Below are 6,000 nucleotides of genomic sequence, written 5' to 3'. Positions count from 1 at the left end.
TATCTTCCCGTGGATATTCCAACAACCTGCCAGTCGGGAGTACCATCATCTTTATTTTCATTCGCAAATACTAACAAATTATTTGCTGGCAATCCACAGAATGATTTTGATCTGATATTTGGCCAACTGTAGTATACTCGTAACTGCGCAAGTGCTATTTCCTTTACTGGAATCGAGGTTGGAAAATTAATACTGAATTCAGGGTTGGTGGAGTTTACTGATATCATTGTGGTTTTTCAGCGGATTTGTATTTGCGACTATCTGCTGAAATAGTTTTTTCATTATTCAAACTTCCATTTTTTAAATGGTGATTTAAATCATGGTTTTCTAAATCAATTACTTCATTTTATGTATTAAACACTGCGTCAAATTCAGAATCTGATATCGTTTCATCGCTAAGGCTTGATGATATCAACGACGACAATTTAGCGTACGCGTGTGTTGCCGTGTGTAATTTTACCGAATAATGGTGGAATTTTGTGCTCGTGCACGTGGATATCTTTTTCGCGATAATATTAAAAACCCCAGCGATGGTTGCCGATGATGAAAACATATTATCACTGCTACTGCAGCAATGAATAGTGTTAACGCAGATAATACTACGCCAGTACCAGCAGTGAACGCATATACCGAGTATACAACATCAACGAGAACCGCAAGTCTTCAATATTTTTTTACTTTCGCTGTATACTTGTCCACGATGGATTTTAGCGCTGTTTGCCATTCACGTACTTGATCATGTCTAAATGTTTGAACGCTTAACTCTGTTAAGGCCGTTATCATATTTTACACAGCAACCAACTGAGGCGTTTCAGCAACAAATTCCAGACACCATCAGTAAGATGCTGCGGTTAATTTCTTATCAGCTGCTTCCAGTATAAATGTTTCTTCGTCCCCGCTATTTAACACAATAGACACAACCCCGGAAAACTTATCGGTTGAATGACGCCAGGGAAATGTAGTGTATATACTAAATATTTCAGTGCTGAACACAGACAACCTGTACACATCAGTGACTTCCGCGGTATGTTTGATAGTATTATTCTGCTGTGCCCATGTTGAGATTCGTGATAACACTGTATATACTATATTGACAAACTGTTTGTGAGGAATTTTAATCAGAATAATTTTGTTAACGATATCAGTAATTCCACTTATGACATCTTCTAGTGTTTTGTTAATCGTTTCAATGCTCGTCTTGATATTACAGAGTTTCACGTCAGCAGTCAATTGGGCGCCAAAGAAATCGTCTGCGATTTTATTGAGTTTTTGAAAATTTCTACGGGTGTTCATAAACATACGTGAACATCATACTCGGACCGCAACGTGGATAATTTAGTGTCTACGGTGCTGTAGTTAACGTCTATATATTTTTTTGTTGCGGCATCTTCGTCGGATGTTGGATCTCAAGGCACAACTATTTTGTTTCCGTTCATGCTGAGTTCACCTGTCATTGTGTCGCCGGTATTCTTCAAACGATTAGCAACGCTTCTTGCAATTTCATTTCTGATAACCGCGATTGATATACTTGAGTCTCTGGTAAACACAGGGATGCTATCCGTGGTAGCACCGAGAACTATAAGAACTATGTCATTCCACTTGACATTACTCGTTTTTAAAACGCCGTATTTATCCTGAAAAACAACAACTTCATCTCGGTCAACTCCAGAGAGGTTCATAATATCAGCGAGTTCATCTTTAGTCGCGCGATTTGACAAATCTATTCGTCGATTTTTTTTTACTCTTAGTAGTATCTCCGCCAGATCTTCCGTAAATATCTATCAGTATTGTTTAAACGACACACTTGTATAATTGTGCACGACTTTGTGAGGTGGTCTCGATGGTGTCTTTGAAATAGCGTCGAGTACAGCAATTGCTTCCCGGCCGCATATTGGTGGATCGTTTAGTGTTTGTGTTGGTAGCCTTGAGTACTAAACCGGGATTTTGTGTGGTGCGACATAGTTGATAAATTATTGCGGTGGAGCGAACCCATACGAATCGAAATAGACAATTCCACGGGGATCAATCGCGTAAGCTACCCAGTGAGTTCCTGGACCATCGCTGTCATCAAGATTGATACTACCTGTCTCGGTGTTGTTTGGTCGTTGTGGTAACTGATGGCGCATAAAAACACCTCTAAAGTGTTTGATATTTAATTGCTAGGCAGCATCAAGTAAATCACAATTTGACAACGGTGAAATCAACGAAGTGTTCCTAGAAGTCTCAGACCCTTTCCCCGAGGATGTGTTCCTGGAAGTCTTAGACCCTTTCCTGTTGCTTTTTTTAATGCGATTCCATCAACGGTTACAACATCATCTGACTCAACTGCTTTTGCAACGGTTGAAGCCTCAGCAGCTATCAGCGTTGGTATTGCCACGAGAAGTGGAAATATACCGCCGATCTTAGCAGTATCTTTGATGGCTCCGGCGAAAAGGTCAAGTCGTATTCCGGTTTTGGATTGTTCGGCTTTATCATGGTGGTTAAGGTGACGCTGTGTCAGCGATAAGTTATGTTCGCCACCAGTAATCTGACTGTTTTTTTAGCGTTATTGTGGTTCCTGTTTGTTTCTTTCACTGTTGCGGATTGTAGCTTTTTAATCTGACCAGGAGTCAGACAGACGATAACATTGTGATACGATGACATTTATAAAATACTCGTGCTTTTAAATCACCGCGCGATTACATGTTTTCTACTGGTGCATCGACGATTTTCATTCGGCCACCAGCACCTTCGAGCAACATTGCTTTTGTCGCTGAGTATGACCGCGATTGCTCTTTAATTAGCACCACCTGGATTTAAGCGGGCTCGAAAGTGTATATCAACGACAGATTGCATAAATAAATCTAAATGTTTCAGTGAAAAGTAATAGATCGGATACAGTATTGTAAAATCCAGCTGTGAGATTTGTAAACCAGTGTCTACGTTTTGATCACTTCCCATATACGACAACAATCGATGATACGCGCGCGCAACACTATTGCGCTCAAAACTTAAGATTATATCCTCGGAATGTTCTTAGAGTCCATTTACTCGTAAAGAAACTTGACTGACTCCAAAGTTGTCAAATATCATATGGCTGTTTTCTTGATTATCTAACCGATTAATATTTTGCAGCGCAACAAATATATGTCTTGGTACAGAAACACCCTGCTGAGTCGCTGTTTGCCATGTAAATAACCCGGCAACATTACTATGAATGCTATCTGTAGTTGTTGTAAACCATGACAACAAAGACTTACCACCTGTGTTCATGAAAGAAAGTAATTGTTGTTCTTCAGCAATCGATGGAGTCATTACTGGCATCCACAGTTAATGTTTATGCAGGTTTACTTTAGCAGCAGCAGCAGCGGCTGATCGTCAAATAGCATCATTATCGTTACCTTTTCTTACAAGCACAACTGTGTGTTTCGCTTCAAAGATAATTTTCTGAAATATCTGCAAAATCCAAAGATATGCGACAGTGGAATCGCGCATGAAAATCTTATACGGTCATCTTTCAGCATTAATTTACGTGCAGCAAATCCATAATTGTAATTGTTGTTGGTGTTTTGTAGCATCATAAAAGCAGCGTCCGGTCTAGCTGTCGCTGTAGCCGGTTGTGGGTCAGTCGCATTATTCTGTGGTACTTGTACTTGAAGAAATTGCCTATGATCAGGATGATCAGCGTTATCTTTGGTAAACACCACTGACGGGTCAATTGATCTTGTATAATCGTCGGAGTATCTTGCTAACCCTGCTATTGTTGTGGCAACGTCAACGTCCTTTTGAAATGTCTCGATCTTTTTTCCATCAATCATATATGTGGCGATGTCAAATAACGTCATAATACCATTATTAACAAAACCAACTATAGCCCTAGCGTCGTATGCTGTATTGAGAGGAACATCTGTTACAAGGTCACCTTCTACCTCAATAAGTGCCTCGGAGGGTAGAAAATAGCTGCTTGTATCATGGACTTGCAATTCAATTCTTACTCGTGGGTTGGGTACACGTGCGTCATAAGAATAATACTGATAATCGCGTACGGATTCTTCTTTGCGAACTGGTGCATCCATGTCGAATGCGGTGTCAGATATACGTTTGAACATCTTATTGTATTGCCGTTTTTCCAAACGGTTATCGCGCAGACCTACGAAGACCACTTCCTGAAATAAAACTTGTGTTTATGTTTTCCTCGCTAGGTACAATTTCTCCATGATTTATGAGCGCTGCTAGTTTTTGATTTGCGGCTTGATTTATTATTTTACTGACATTCGCGGGCATAACTTCGGTGCTTTGTAATTTTACTGGTTGTGGTTTAACGGCTTTTGATCTGTGTATTAATCGTGCTATTCTGTCTTTGATTGCCGAGATTGCTTTACTAGCAACGATATCGATTACACCAGGAGCTTTTTATAGAATCACGTCAATAGCTTTCATTGATAATTGTCTTGCGATTGGTGCTGCTTTGGAAGCCATCCTTGTAGATAATCCCTGAATAACATCGCCGAGTCCATCTCCGTAATACGCGCTGTAAACAGGTAATCGTGAATTTACTGCTCTGACCATCATTGGTCTACTGTGAGAGTTGTTGTGTGTGATCATCTTATTTGTTATTTATTTATCTAATCACTGTAGTAGCCGTCCCGCGATTTCATCAATAAGTAAGTTCCCGATAAACATTAATATCCATGATACCGCTTTGAAATGGTCGTCGACAAATATCAGCTGCTTCATTGATTATTTCCAGAGAATTATTACCTGCTCGTTTTCCTCCTATGAGAACTTCTAATCGTTGCAAGTCATTGAGAATATTAGAAGGACATGAAGTAACAAGACCACTTCTGGTTTTTGGAGGTTCTCCCATCAGTTCAGTAAAAAATCTTCCCCTTCCGTTTGTTGTCGTCGTTGTTCTTCTCTCCTTTCTTTATACTCTTTTACTACTTTTTGAAATTGTACTAGTTTGGGGTCGTTCCAATCAATTTTATCTGAATCGCCTGCAGCTGCATATACCTCGCCAACCCATTTTTCCGGTTTTCGTCTTTGAAGATTTTGAGGACTTCTATATTTTTCTTTTTCATTATATCCATATGCAGCGATATCAATTAATTTAGTGGGGGTTTCAAGTTCCTCATTAACTTCGGGTTTAAACATTTTCCTAAAAGGACCTGATTGGCCATCAAATTTTCTTAAAAACTCTACCGCCATTTGGTTTGTTTTTCCGCTGGATATTTATTCATATTTGCTTGAAGTCTATCCATATCATTTTGGTATTTCATAAATTCAAGATCATTGTCTCTAGCCTGGTTACTACCTTTATACACTCGATATACCCATCTTTCCCATTTTTTTCTATCTGTATCATACCAGAGTTTTAAGTAAAAAAAAAAATTGTAATTATAAGAATATAGCCCAAATTTAGCTAATTCAATATATTTTTTTAATTTAATTTTATTTTATCATGGATTAAACTTCTTTGCTCGGATATATTGAGGTGGGTTCACCCCCTCTGCTCAGTTTAATGTGTTAAAATATATTGCTGGACAAGCGTAAGATGTTGTACAGGTCAATGTTCTAAATCTTTTAAATTACCTTAAGATTAATGTTAAATCCCCTATATCCTTCAAGTGCCGCTCTGCACAATGATCCCATAAATGCCACCCTTAACTACTAATGCATACCAGCTGAAAACGAAGTCCTGGTTAGATACAGAAACCAAAAACATGGTACTAATCCGAAACTGAAAGCTCATCAGCCATCTTTAATCCTGAACTTTAATCATCATGGTTAAGAGTTATACCTTGTTGCAATCTCAGTCATTGATGAAGGATATGTGATGCACTCCGGCAGAGGCGATTCGCCTAACAGATCAAATTAATATGTATCCCTACAACTACTTCCGATGTTATTTCAGGATATGACGATATTGTGATCGTACCCCCACAACTTGTGTGCGAAGAATCATGGGACGCCAAGGAACCTGGTTAGACCTCTTGTTTGCTATTGCTTCATAATAACTTC

The sequence above is a fragment of the Sinohyriopsis cumingii genome, chromosome 19, assembly GCF_028554795.1.
Source record: "Sinohyriopsis cumingii isolate HCF-2022 chromosome 19, ASM2855479v2, whole genome shotgun sequence".
In the NCBI taxonomy this organism is placed as follows: Eukaryota; Metazoa; Mollusca; class Bivalvia; order Unionida; family Unionidae; genus Sinohyriopsis; species Sinohyriopsis cumingii.
This window is presented reverse-complemented; position numbering follows the sequence as displayed.